This window comes from Larus michahellis, chromosome 5 (genome assembly GCF_964199755.1).
Source record: "Larus michahellis chromosome 5, bLarMic1.1, whole genome shotgun sequence".
Lineage (NCBI taxonomy): Eukaryota > Metazoa > Chordata > Aves > Charadriiformes > Laridae > Larus > Larus michahellis.
This window is the reverse complement of record NC_133900.1, coordinates 57,138,815-57,153,652: the sequence shown is the minus strand read 5'-3', so window position 1 is coordinate 57,153,652 and position 14,838 is coordinate 57,138,815.

Below are 14,838 nucleotides of genomic sequence, written 5' to 3'. Positions count from 1 at the left end.
TCTTTTTCATTAAGAACTACTAATGCAGTTTTTATCAATGAATTTAGATCATAGAATAGTTTGGGCTGGGAGGGACATTTAAAGGTCATCTAGTCCAACCCCCCTGCAATAAGCAGGGACATCTTCAACTAGATCAGGTTGTTCAGATGGTGTCCCCTTGAACCAAGACAAAATTTTAGCAGTTGTGAGAGCTCCTCTGTGACAAGGAGCTCCACAGCTTCCTTTGGTATTGCTTCAGATGATTTTCATCCTGCCATTTGCTCTTTTAATTTAGGCTTACTTAGTCATTTTACAGGATGTTGCAATGAAGATCCATACTCTGTTTACTTTTTCCCTCCCATCTGAAGCGTATTTTCCTGTTATATTTTTTCCTTAGTCACATATTTTCCAATGTGTAGATTCCTGATCTATTTTATCAGTCGTCATCCAGAAACTATTTTATTTTCCTTATCCTTTGCACTTGTTTGACATGAGGACGTTACGATTTCTTATACGCAATATAGATAGATCCTTATACAAATCTTAACCACTTGTTTACTTTGCTTCAGCAAACTAAATATGAAAAATATATCTACATCTGAAAGTGTTGACTGGTACCCTTGAATTATTCTTCTATCCACATTAGACTATAAACTACATGGGCTAGGTATCAGGTGCTCATTTCCCTTTTGAGTACCTCTGCATTAATACTGAATAATAATAAGTAACTGAATATTCAACTAACGTTTAAAAGTCACATCCATTATGTAGAGAGTTTTCATAGAAAACAGGTAAAATAGTATCCAAAGAGTTCCACAAGGGATGAATCAGCTTGATTTTTTGTATATTATCAACGGTTTAAATTCTGAACATTCAGTCGTTTTTTTATGATAATGCATCGATTTCTGGTGTTTATCTGGAATTAATCTGGTGTTTAATAGTAAGAATTTAGCACATTTGGCTTTTGACAGAAGTTAGAAACATGCTGGGAGAGTGCAAAAGGATCAGCTTAGCTCAGATTCTTTGTTAGCAATTTCAGGCTGAATTTTGCACCAGCTAGGGGCAATGATTACATTTTCACTACATACAACATTTCTTACTCCTGCTAGCAATTTTTTTTATATGTAGTAAGGACTATGCCAATTACTGGGACATGAATAGATTATTTTGAGGATTCTGAACTTTCACTATTCAATATCTTGTTATATTTGGTAAACAATCTTTCCCTTTCTTTTTTCCTTTGGTTAATTTTTTCATAATCAGGCTGTTTATGAAAAAGACACTTTTCTTTTTCTCTGAAAGCATGTATTATTTATTTTTATTTGTCAAAATTCATCTTATCTTGCAGTGTGCTGAATTATAGATACACTGGAAGGTTAGGTGAGCTGCCTCGAACTGCTGAGAGATCTTATCTATTCTCATCCTATTTCAGGGAAAAAACCTGCTCTGTTAAGGTGGTTTTGGTGAAAGTCTAAACTCAGCATTCAGAACATGAATATAACTTAGAAAAATATTGCCGGTGACTAGAGTGACAAGTATCCCCAAGATGCCAGGAAGAAGAAAGGGCGGAAAATACACATTCCCAGTCATAGGACAGCAATTTAAAGTATTTTTGGTTTTTTTCAGAGAGTTAAAGACATGAGGCCTTTTCAGGAGTCAGCGAGTAGTGAATGAAGGTTAAAATAAGATAAGCTTTAGTTATATGAGAAAGCAGGAGGGTCTGTCACCCCCAAATTATCTTGCCTGTTGCGCTGGCTCAGGTAGCGGCTTTTTCTCGCAGTCTCTCCTTGAGACTCAGGCTCCGTGAAAACTGTGGATAAAACCTCCAGGAGGCATATCAAGTTTTCAGGTGTTTGTTGGGTTTTGTTTTGTTTTGCTTCTTTTTCTTTTTTTATTTGGACTCTGTTTGCTCAATATGCAGTGAAAAATAGACACTAAATTTGCAGGTAAAGAAACGTGCTGGGAATCAAATGTTTTCAATGTTGAGGAAGTAGATTTGACCTTGTCTGAATTCTCATTAATAAAAAATAAGCTACTTCAGAGCTTTTCTCAGACCATACAACACCAGCAAAGTGATGGGGTCACTACTGAAATTCATTACATAAATTCCATGGAGCTTGGCATGAAGGGTGCCATAAAAGTGCTTTAAACTGGGATTTGGATTGTAGAAGCTCATTGAGTACATATAAAAACCATAAGCATCTCTCTAGTGAAGTGGCATTTTCAAAGTAGGAGAACAAATAAGTAAGCAGACGTGGCAAGGTCATTCTGACATCTTCTAAAGCTTCTCTTAGTCAGGAATTTTCAAACTTGTTATACTGCAGATAGATAGTATCTTGATACAAAATCTGTAGATTCATCTCTGTAAACATGCAGTAACTTATAGCAACTACAGCAGTTGCAATTGTACATAATTATTCTTAACTATTTTTAGGATAAAGTGCTGTGCATTTCTTTAAAAAGTAGAATTTTAACATATCTTTTTCTATACTCAGTCCCTCTGCACCATTCCTGTCTTCCTTCCCATAAATGCTTCTCTGCCATGTGTGTTACTTATGATTGATTCTTCTAGTTGCCTTTGCACCTCGGGTACCGAGTTTCTGTCTGATAATCTAACAGTGCTTTCTAATGGTACTTCCTACTACCTATTAAGAGTCCACAGGAGATAAAACTGATTTCTCTTTCATCTGAGAACATAAGGACACAAAAGACCACAAAGATCATCACATCCTTTCCCCTGCACCTACAGGACGCCCTGCACTGAGCATGTAACTCAAAAAGGATGTGTTGAACGTCCAGTCCCTCTGCCTCTACTTGCTGGAGCATATAAATGGTTTTCAAAATCTTATGACAAGCTTCAAATATGACCTATGCAACCAGTAGGCTTCGGTCCAGAAATTTGTAACCCACAGAGTGCCAGGGAACAGCCATTTAATAGCTGCAGAATGAAGTTTGCATTGCAGGGCAGGAAATCTGACACCTATCATTTTAAAATCAATGGAAGCAAGAACCTGCAGGCAGAGCCTGGATGAATTACCCATTACAGTTGACGACATTGGTGATATTTAAATTCACTGTCCCACGCTGGCCAGCAGCAGTCTGGCCCTGCAATGTGGCCTGATAAGTGTTTTCCCATTGGGTGACAGGACTCTTGATGGTGGTAAGAGTGAATGTTGCTCAGCATCACACAGGAAAGGATCAGGGAGCGGTTTTCCTGCGGGTTGCTGACTCTCATCGTGTATTGCTTTCAGCTTGCCTCCTTTCTTCTTTTGGAACTGTCCCTAGACAGCAAGGAAGATTACATTTTGGCTACAATTAATACCACTTCATTTATTATTAAATCAATATTCTTAGCACTATTTACAGCCTTGGCTATTTTTAAATTCTTCCAATGCCAATTTTACAGGCACATTGATTAAAAGCTGACTACAAACCATAAACCAGTTTACCATTACTGTAAACTAAGAAGAAATAAAAAAAGAAAAAACCAAAACAAAACACAAATAGGGAAGAACCAGCTAATTCTAAATTTTCTTTTGGGTTTAATAGATTAACATTATCCATAACATGAATGATAGCATCTCTAAAAAGACTTACTACTTTCAGCCAAACGATATACGTGTCAGTGACGACGTCTATCACAAGAAATGTCAACACATCTGCACTGTTTGTCTTGGTTTCCAGCGGTCTCTGGTAGAGTTTGGGAGAACAGTGCAAAGTGTGCAACAAACCGAGTGTCTTCGTAAATCCGACTCAGATTTTCAGGAGTATGGATTCAGAGGCATTATCCTGCTAAGGAAAAAGTACTAATAGAAACATGAGCCTTTGCACCTGTCTGTCCCTCGTCATCACTTTCTTCTTTTTTTTTTTTTTTTAGAAAGGATCCTGTGGTATTGACTTATTTCATCTTTGTCCTTACTTCTCATCTTAGAAGTGACTAGTTAGTTCAGGAGCTTTCTAGAAAAAGAGGGGGGGAAAAAAAGGTTAAAATGTAAAGATTTTATTTGGTAAGGATGCTGTCAATGATATGCAGGTTAGACATATCTGCATTCATTATTTAAAATAATGTACACCCCCCAGCATGCTTTAATGGACTCCGTAGCTGACATGTTCAGCTTCCATTTCATTTATTGCATTTCTTTATTTGTTCTACTCATTGCTTCCATTTCATCCTTCACCAACAGAAACAGTCTAAAATTTGTTCTTCATTTCTTTTAAATTATTTTTCACTTGTTCCCATTACAAGAGTACTTCTGCAAGTCTCCATTTGCAGAATATACTGAGAAGCCAATGTGAGCTTGACAGAAAAAGGCATCACTGGAGGAAAAGGGAATAAATTGTAGTCTTTACTAGGATTGTCCCTCTTTATTATATTGAGTTTTAAGCTTTTATAGCTGACTTTTCAATTCATTTATAATAGCATGAGCTGTAAATGTGCAAAACCTCCTCAAATGTGCCTATTACTGTTGTAAGTCTTTGGGTTCCTGGGCCAGAGGTTTTAGTCTGAGGTGTCTCATTATTTAGACATCCAAGTGTAGTTGTAGATGATGTTTCATGAGTCAAATCCTGTGGTCCTAGCATCACTGTGCCTGACCTCTCAAGTCAGCGGGAGTTTTACGCAGCCAAAGAAAGTGGCATAATGTTGGTAGTTATAAAAAAGCTCATCCCTTGGTTGAGTAAGAGGTGGAGTCCAAGGTAGCATACGTTAAGGACCTGAACGGTGAAATAATCGTTCTGGAAAAACTGATCAGTGCTCCCTGGTTTCATATGTTATAAGAAACATATAGATATTTCCAGTCTTTCTTTTTAATGTTCGTATCAATCCTGCTTATATGTCCAGTTAAAAAAAAAACAAACAAAAAAACGCTAGAGTATTTAGCAAGTGATTAATTAGATTTACTAGGAAAATAAAATACTGCGTTTTCCTGGAAACCTAGTCACAAGTAAAATTCACGGGGAGCATTCAAGGGTCGGTCAGCTGTTGAGCTAGTTGCACTGAACAAACGCAGACTCTAAGTAGTCAATATCCTGAAAAAAAGACTGTAATTTCCAACAGGCAGTGAGAAGCACTTGAGTGTCATCTTCACTAAAAGCCACTTTGGCCACTATCCTATGGTGAAATTCCAGCTGACACAGAAGTCCACCTGCATGTGTCCCTGGGATCCTAACTTGCGGTCCCAGGGACTGATACAAGATTTCAACACTCCTGAGTCCAAAACTGTCTCAAGCTGTACAGGGAACCCTAATGCCATTTAATGAAAACTCGGTCTGATTATTTTTCAGTGGTTTGTTTCAATTTAGGTATTCTTTTTTTTTTTTTTTTAACTAATAAATTATTATGTTGAGAAAATTATTAAGTGCAGAAACTGGAAACTATTTATTTTAAAATGACAGGAAAAAATAGCTCAGATATAAGAGAGTTAGGTGCTCAGACACTAAATGTTGTGCTGTCCTAGGCTTGAATTTGCATTTCTTTGCCTTTCAAATTTAAAAAAAAAAAGAAAAAAAAAGAACTTCCATTATAATGTCAGATTTGTTCATTTCTATTCAAATCTTAAACCTGGCAGGACCATTGTGATCACCTACTCTGATTTCCTGCATGAAAAATCAAAAATAAAATACAGGCAACAGAACACTAGGAAGTAATTCCTGTATCAAGCTCACAGACAGCAGAGCCTTTCTTTTTCAAAGAAAGAGATTTAATCTTCATCCTAATATTAAAAGCCAAATGCAGAAACTAGACTGAAAAAATGAAGACTGTATTTACTACGCCTTTTGCAAAGCCATATGACTAACTCGTTACTTCCACTCTAAAGTTTTCAACTTTGAAATGTTCATTCGCTCTGTCTATACATTATAACCTCTATATAAATGATACTTCTCATTGTGTCTGACAGCTGAAAAATGTTTTGTCAGACAAATACTCTCACCGTTCTCCTCCCAGTGCATTTTTCCTGCTGAGTAAGAGGAAGAGCAGCGAAGGAACTTATTCCACTGATTTTTATTAGATTTCTTTTGATGAGGACAAAAATTTCCACACAGAATACTTCATGCAGCCTAGAGAGGCTGCTTGTTTTCATAAACATGATTATGCTTCACTTATCTTTGGTTATTACATTTGATGGATAAATAGAACTGTGCATTGGATCGAGGGTACAATCAGAGTATCGCAGTACCTTGGTTTTAAGCACCTAATCCATAGACTGTATCTAAAATCCAGACTTAAGTAGGTAACATCTTTATGTATGCAATTTGCATACACACATATATACATTAAATTAATTTACGAATTACTTATATAGTTTACAGAAAACCTCTGGATGGTCTGAAATCCCATAGAAGCTGCCTAAAGCTAGATAGCATGAAAAACTCCAGATCTCAGTGTATTTTACTGTTACTGGCTGAGTTTTAAGGAGAAAGCAACTGCAGCCCAGTTTTAGGGGGTGTTCCTGGCTGTGCAGGACGTGTCCTACTCCTGTTGGATGGGGTAGGAAAGCAAGCTGCCACAGCACTCCACCTCTGGGTATCAGCGAGGATGAAAAGGCAGTTCAGGTGTCATCCAGCAGCAGACAGATGTTCATCGGAGATTTTGATTTTGGGGCATCAGCTATTTTGCAAACAAATAGTTACTCTTACTCTTCTAGATCACACAGCTCTTTCAAGGCTGGAAAATTTATTTTCTTGTTTTTCTTGAGATACCAACCCCTTTGTATGATGGAAATCTCACAGCATGAGGCATTTCTGTAACATTTTAAAAACCTACATCAAAATATGGTAAAGCAACATTCCTATACAATTTGGCTTGCCTCCTGCTTGGAAGGAAATGGCAAATGGATGTGCTTGTGTAGTAGACTTACTCGAGACACTAAAATGAAAGGGCAAGTTTTAATATACCGATTTGTTCCTCTTCCCTTGAAATTTGAGTAGTTCGGTGGGTTTAATCTCTCTCTAAAGAAATACGAGTCCAAGTAATATTAGATTAAAAAGTAAGTGTTAAGAATGATAATAAGCTATTTGGGATCACATAACTCCTGATTTCCAGTTGCTGAGCACTAACCTTGCCTCAGTGAAGCTCACGGAAAAAACATGCAAAACGAAACAAATTGGCTGAAAGTCCACTTCAGTGGTAAATACATTAAACGTCTCCAATCAGCCACTATAGGCCATTGACTCATTCTGTTGGCAAGCCAAAAGGAGGGCTGGCTTCCCTATGTGTTTATGCCAGACTCAGGTGGGTTTTTCAGAAGAGCTGGCACAGGGACCCTGAGCACCTCCAGGGCAGGTGGGTGTCAATAATCGTGTTTTTTAATTGACTTGATAAAAATACTGGAAGTAATAAGATACAAGAAAATAGAAGAATCTACAGAAAATAGTGGTCTTTTTTTTTTTTTTTTTTTTTTTTTGAATTAGGAAGATTGACGCATTTGAGAGTGGGCATGTTTGCCAGCAGTGGTAGGTGCTTGAGCTGGAGCCTACTGGTTGCTCTCTGAGGGTCAGTAGGCAGTTCGCCTCTCCCTTCTCCCAGGCAAGGTTGAAAGCACAGTCAGGGCTTCCATCCCAGCCTTCCCCAGCCACAAAAAAAGTATTTTTCCCTGGGGCCATCCAATGTGTTGTCAGACTCTCTAACACAGAAATCAAGAAGATTCAAAACCTTTCCTTGACTGCTGCAATTCGGTGCAGAGCAACCTCCCTGCAACTGGATGTCCTAGATAAGCGCACTGTGGTGTTTGTCCCTTTAAAGCATGCGCTGTTCAAGCAATCATAATTTCTACCAGCCATTCTTTAATCAAGAATCTCTCTGTCATTTCAAAAATTTTCTTTCTATAGAGAGAGAGCATGGGGACTCTACAGAATAAATGGGGGTGGCGTTTGGGACCCTTTGCACTACAGATGAATGCTCCGCATGCCATCTTGACAGGATACACATTGTTTTCAATTTTATTTTTATAATCGTCTTGTGTTGGCTTCGTTTAGTTTTACAGTTTATTAAAGTATGCTGGAAAGCAGGAATGCAGGCACTGAAAAATATATTTGTGCCTCCAATTTAAACAAATGCTGCTGAAGCTCATGCTTCTAAGTGATGCAGCCGTGCCAAGCTCCTGCCAAGAAAGCTTGCCTACGCCCGATCTCAACGTGAGTCTCTGTCTGGCTGTTTCTGCTGTAAATAAAGTTACTCATTGGTGAGCATCCCAGGAAAACTTGCACAGAGAATACAGATCCTCAAAAAAAGACAAAAAGAGGAGAGAAACAGGCGATGACCAGGATGAACTGGATGAACTGAGTATGAATTATTAGAGCTGGATTTCTTTTCATTCCAGGTCAATGTCCAGTTCATTGGTTAACTGTGCAACCGCAAGAAAGAGCCAAAAAATGCAATTTTGTCAGAAAATGAAAAGCAACAAACACCCTATCAATAGTTACTGGAATGGCGCAATATTCTTTTGGGTTAACAGATTGAGTTATATGACTTGCTTGGAGATTTTGATGAATGCTATTATCTGGAACAAAAGAAGCAGTCATATTTTATTGGTTGTGAAGTATTTTTATAACTTTAGCTGAGGCACCAGTTCTATAGACACTTCACATGTATAAATCATTACAGAGAAGTCAAAAAAGTTACTTGGATGCCTGGGGTCAGACACTGGCATCTTCAGGAGCAGGCTTTATTTTCCTGGGCTTTATGCTCGACTCTAAAAGAATAAATCCCAGCTCATGATTGCTCATCAGTAAGTAGCCTGTTATTCAGGCTTGGTATTTGATGCAGCTGGATTAGGAATCTAGGCTGCACAGGTAGCGAATGGAGAGACGTGTGTTTCTGCAGGGCATGATACAGAGCACCTCGTTTAATAGCCTAATGATTGCCTAACCTACATGCTCTGAATCTTCTCCTGGAGATGTCTGCCTGCCAGAAAGAGCTGGGCATGTCCAAAGTCAGGAGTTAAGAATAACAGCTTTGCCTCCATGACCCTCTGGCTCAGCTGGGACTGAGGACAGCTGAGTTTGGTGTAAAAGAGCATTAGATGGGCTCCACGTCTGCTGTATCTTTTCAAGGTCCTTTTGTTAATGTCTTGTTGGTGTGGCCTTGTAGCCTCCATTACTCTGTGTTTCTGCCCCACAATATGCCACCAAACCCACAGTACTCATTTTCAGACTCAGAATTCAGATTCTGCATCCCCCAAAAGGAAGCTTAACCTTATCTGAAGGGGTCACCAGACAGAGACATTCTCTGTTCTCCCTTCAGCGTAGAAACAGTGGTTTGCGATGACTCCGATTTCACCCTGGCTTTACGAGCTGCCAGCACACCAAACGGCTTATTCAGTCTCCTCTCTGCCTAACAGTCAGCTTCCTCCTAAGAGACATTGGCTCAGCTGACAGCATCTCACATGGATTTCACTTTGGCAGATAAGGTGGAAGCCCTTAAAGGAGGTGTTTGGAAACCAGTAAGGCTTCCTCAGTTTGGGCTTTCCTTTGAAGGTCCTCAATCCTGACGGGAAGCCAGTTCCTGGGTTCCAGGTCGTAGGAACCCCGTGGGCTTCTGAATGGGGCTCTGAGTTGCAGGACAGCAGTTTTCTCTCCAGCTTCCCTGATGCAATCGCTGCATTCTGAAATTTAAATTTTGATTTTCCACATGCAGCTGTCTCTATTACAGCATCAAGCCCATTCATCCTCAGCAAGTGGGTGGACTTTGTTTCTCTTTTCTGTTAATAGCAAAACTGCATTTAGACACTGTACATTCCTATTACTCATAAATGTTCCTAATAAGCCAGTCACCCTTTTCTTTTTTACTTCCCTGTTTTTAGTGAAAATAGCTTTACAGTGGGACTTAAACCTGACACTGACCACTGCTGGCAAAAAGAGTTCACGACCAAGAAAGGCAAAAATACTCCTTTGACTCAAAAAGCACCTGAGGTTACCGTTTGCGAGTCTACTATTTTGGTGAATTTTTATACAATCCTGTCATTTGGAGCCTACGGATAAAAAAGGGACTAATCTTTAAACCATGCCTAAGGCAATGTAATCTTTCTGGGGAGTTTACTTTCTGTAAGGTTTGATGAGGATGTGAAAGACTTGATCTGTGGCCAGCAGGTCGAGGGAGGTGATTCTGCCTCTCTGCTCCACTCTGGTGAGACCCCACCTGGAGTACTGTGTCCAGATTTCGAGTCCCCAGCACAGGAAGGACATGGGCCTGTTGGAATGGGTCCAGAGGAGAGCCATGAAGATGATCAGAGGGCTGAAGAACCTCTCCTATGAGGACAGGCTGAGAGAGTTGGGATTGTCCAGCCTGGAGAAGAGAAGGCTTCAGGGGGACCTTGTAGCAGCTTTCCAGTACCTAAAGGGGGCCTATAGGAGAGATGGGGAGGGACTCTTTATCAGGGAGTGTAGTGATAGGATGAGGGGTAATGGTTTTAAACTGAAAGAGGGGAAATTTAGATTAGATATTAGGAAGCAATTCTTTCCTGTGAGGGTGGTGAGACACTGGAACATGTTGCCCAGAGAATTTGTAGATGCCTCATCCCTGGAAGGGCTCAAGGCCAGGACTTTGAGCAGCCTGGTCTAGTGGGAGGTGTCCCTGCCCGGGGCAGGGGGATTGGAACAAGATGATCTTTAAGTGCAAGATGATCTTCCAACCCAAACCATTCTGTAATTCTATCCCAAACTTACTGAAATCAAAGTAAATATTCCTGGTGATGCCTGAGCTCTGTTGATGCAATGTAAATTATTAGTAGGATGAATCTGTTTCAAAATTGTGGTTTTGTTTGTTCCAATAAGTCAACCTCCACACATAACACAAGTGACCTGGGCAAATTTCCTCCACTGCAGGCTGTGCCCAGGGTATTTTGTACCCCTTCCATTTGGAAAACTCTTCCTTCAGGCCTTTCGGGTTTTCCTAAAGTCAGCGTTCAACCATAAAAGCTTTCTTGGTGAAATGAAATAAATCCACAGAGTATCAAACTAAGGCCGCCCTCTTCGTGAGAACATCCCCCTCATGTGTTGTTCTGTGGGAGAATCTCTATAAACTGCAGTTCTGGCCATTTTTATTTTAAGATTCATTTATATTTATGGTTCCAACTAGCATCTCTGACCTGTGGATTTAAGACCTCACTGCCCTTCTTTCCTTCACTCCATATGCCTGAGCATGAGGAGCCCAACGCTTGCCCCAGATGAAGGGACAACACAGCTGAGCCAGTGGTGGGGTGTGTAAGCTGGTACCTCAGCTCTGCCCACTTAGAGTCCATCGATTAAAGTGCACTTTAGGCACTTTAGGCCTGAATCTGCAACGTGGGCTTTGCAGTCAGAGCAGCTAGACAGATAGCGTAGGGGAAAGTAAAATCCTACCTGGTCACAGCAAGGCTCTTTATTGGTGTTTTTCACCTGAAAGGAGCACCGGAATGTCATGGCATCTGCCGTGCCATTTGAAGTTCTTCTGTGAAGGTTTAATCGGATCCACAAAAAAGCCAGTGTTCAGGTTATAAAGAATAATTTGGAAAGATCCAAATACTGCTCTGCTATTCAGCTCAATATTTTGTAAGGTGTTTGCACTAATACGGAGCTGTGAGTTTTATTTAAAATTCATATTAGTGTGCATTTCAAGGTGACTGCACTCTTTATTCTGAAAACTTCTTCTGCATTACTTCATTCAGCCCTACAAACACTTATGGAAAGCACAGTCTAAAAATAAATTCCTTTTGCACTTCTTTCATTTAAATTGCTTTCAGGAAAATGCTGATATCAGGAAAGAGGCACCCACATCCATATGTTTACATTTATAGCAATTCTCAGTCACTTTTCTAATGTTAACTAGGAAATTATGTTATTTGAAAAACCTGTAATTACTCACAGAGCAGCACTCTGTCTTCATATTCACTGCTCTTATTAATGTTTATGGTACCTACAAAAATTGCACTCAGATTCAGGGCTGAGGCACACAGCTGAGGCAGACAATACAAATGAAAAAAGACATGCTTTTCCCTCCAGGCGATCACAGGTGAGAGTGACCACCACTGAGCCGTGTATAATGCGGGGGAGAAGAGACACCACAGGACGAAAGGTGTGCTCCTGCTGCAGAAGCACACATCCTCTGCCTGCAGCAGACCTCCTCAGCTCAGGAACGGTTGTCTTAACAGGATTAGTGCCGCAGAGGGGTTCCTCTGCCCCAGACACTTCTCAGGGAACATTTTTATCCAGTCACCCATGTTGAGAGATGGGTCTGTATGGGGTAATCCAGCTCTCCAGAATGGTCGCTGGTGGCAGCCGTGCAGTACAAGCTGATGCATCTCCTCCGGGGGCGGGGAACGGTGCACTGCCGAGGGATTGCTGGGTGTGGTGAGGGATGCGAGGCTGCAACAGTTTTTGGGACTGGGAATTGAACTGGTTCAACGCTGGAATAAAGCCCAAATCTTCAGCTATTTGGAAAACACCTTCTTGTCAATCAACCTTTTCTAGCAAAATGAAGGTCTCCCTTACTCTTCTCAAAAAGAAATAGAGCCCCTATCATGAAACTCAGGTGCTTTCTACACTAAAATACATCCTCCAACATCTTTGTCCTTCTCAGGCTAACTGTTTGTTGACTTTTTTATTTGGAGTATTGTAATCTAGCAAATGCCTTGGGCAGCTGTGAATAATGCATCATAGGTATATAGATCCTATGGCTCTGCTCCTTACGTAGTAGGTCCCACCTGGTGATGTCCCCCCAAGAGAGGTACAGGGTCTTTGATGCTCTGTGTGAGTAGCTGCTTCCTTGGCCTGTTGCACAGGGGACTCTTTAGGGTCCACTGTGATATATACAATAAATAGTAAGCATCACTTTGTGCATTTGAGAAGTATCAAAAGGCTGTGTGCAGCAATTAAAATGTTTGTTGAAAATCAACAAGATGTTGAAGTTTGAAATGTCATCATATCGTTGGGGGAAAAAAAGTTGTTCCGATTGCTGCTAACTCTGGAAACAGTATTTAAAATACATTTTGTATTGACTAGATGGTGTCTATTCTGTCTCAGTGAGAGATGGCTTTTTACAGTGCCACGGAGTAGCTTGTTCTTGCTGTACAGCTCGTGAGTACATTAGAAATACAAGGTAGTCACCTAATTACAGAGCAGGTACAGTGTTATTAGTGACGCGTAGTTCAAAATGGAACCATAATTATGTATGAAGATCACTCCGAGAAACACTTAATTGCATCACTTATTGCTAACAACTTATAGCTACCAGCATGCTGCTGAGTGATAAAAGCAGTTCTTCCCCACACGCTCCTGGGTCGTATAATATGCCAAATCTCTGCCAGGACAGGGATTGAAGAAAAGGGTGTACTTGTAACAAGGACTCAGATATAGCTCTTTAGAGTAATACATTTTGTCTAAAGCTGAGTGGAACTGCTTACCTGGTTTTTATTGCTCAAAAAATGCCCTCTCTTAAAAGCAAAACTTCTCCCAATGATTCTTGATATTCTGTGGATTTTTTTTCCTCTGTTGTCAAAGGTGTAGCGTATGAAACAAGTTATAAAACACTGCAGTTATAAAAAAGATTGTACACTCTTAAAAATGGTTTTGAACATTCTATTGGAAATTCGTACATTTGTGTGTTCATATTCATATATCCTTATGGTGTAGTGTAATTTTTAGGATAAAGGTTTTTTTTTAATAAATACAAGGGTCACTTCTTAAATTTAATGTTTCTATAATATAATCATGGACAAAAAAGGTCCGTATTTGATTTTATCACATTTTGAAAAATTTCCTGACATTTTCAGTTCGTGTTTCAACATGTTTCATCTCTGTGAAGTGTATTGAGGTTTGTTATAAAACTCTTGAGGCAATAATATAAACATATTTATAGAACAGCTTGGGACTGATTTGCAAATTAATCATTTACAGGTTTTTTTAAATTTAAAAACTAAAATAAATACAAATAAATGAATCTGTTTTATATTTTGTTTAAACTTGTTCTTAAGAATGGGAATTTTTGTGATTGAAGAGGAAAATATTGGATGTGCATTTTTAGATATTCCTTTTTGTCCTCTTGCTTCAGTTCAATATTTGCAAACCCATTGTAATGAAAACAGCCCTGTAAGATAAGGTTAACTTGAGTTTTCTCTTTCAAAGGCAAGAGGTACATCTCATATAATTAGAACATAATAATAATTAGAATCATTAACTTTCTCTTTTCTTGAATTTGAGCTAATGCTGTACACGTGATCTAGTTTTCCCTCCTCTTTTGTTATATGTTTGAAAACGTTATTCACATTTTTTTCTGCACAATGGGGGAAAAAAAGGCAGAGCTTTTGCCTTTTAGTTTTCCAGTACAGGGGAACTGGGGGGAACAGGATGAGTTGACAATGTCAATTACTTTTCTTAAATGGTCAAGATCCAGGTCTGATTCTGACCTTTTCCTCTCTAAGTCCTCACAAGGGAAGGGTGAGGAGTCACCTGCAACGGTCCATTCCTTGGATGCTAACTGCGGTAGGCAGGTGTCAAGCTGCAGAAAATACCTAAGCAGTGGCATTTGTTCCCTAAGGAATTTAGCATCCAAGACTGGAGGCTTTGCTTATTGCCTCTGGGCCTGCCGTAGGGATGTCCTGTCTTCCAGATTTCCTTTTGCTTGACCATTTCCTTTATTTTTAACTCACATCTCTGTCTATGAAATGAATATAATGTTCACCTTCTGAAAATAAGAAACTTCAGGAATTCTGTGGGACATGTACATATACCAAACCATACATATACACACATACATATATTTACAACCTACATATGCATATGTATATTTACAATCAGTCCCATAACCCCACTTGCCAGTTTATTCTGGAAGATAAACAGTATCTTTAAACAACTGCCTGGGGAATGAAAATAAACAAAGAGAACCTG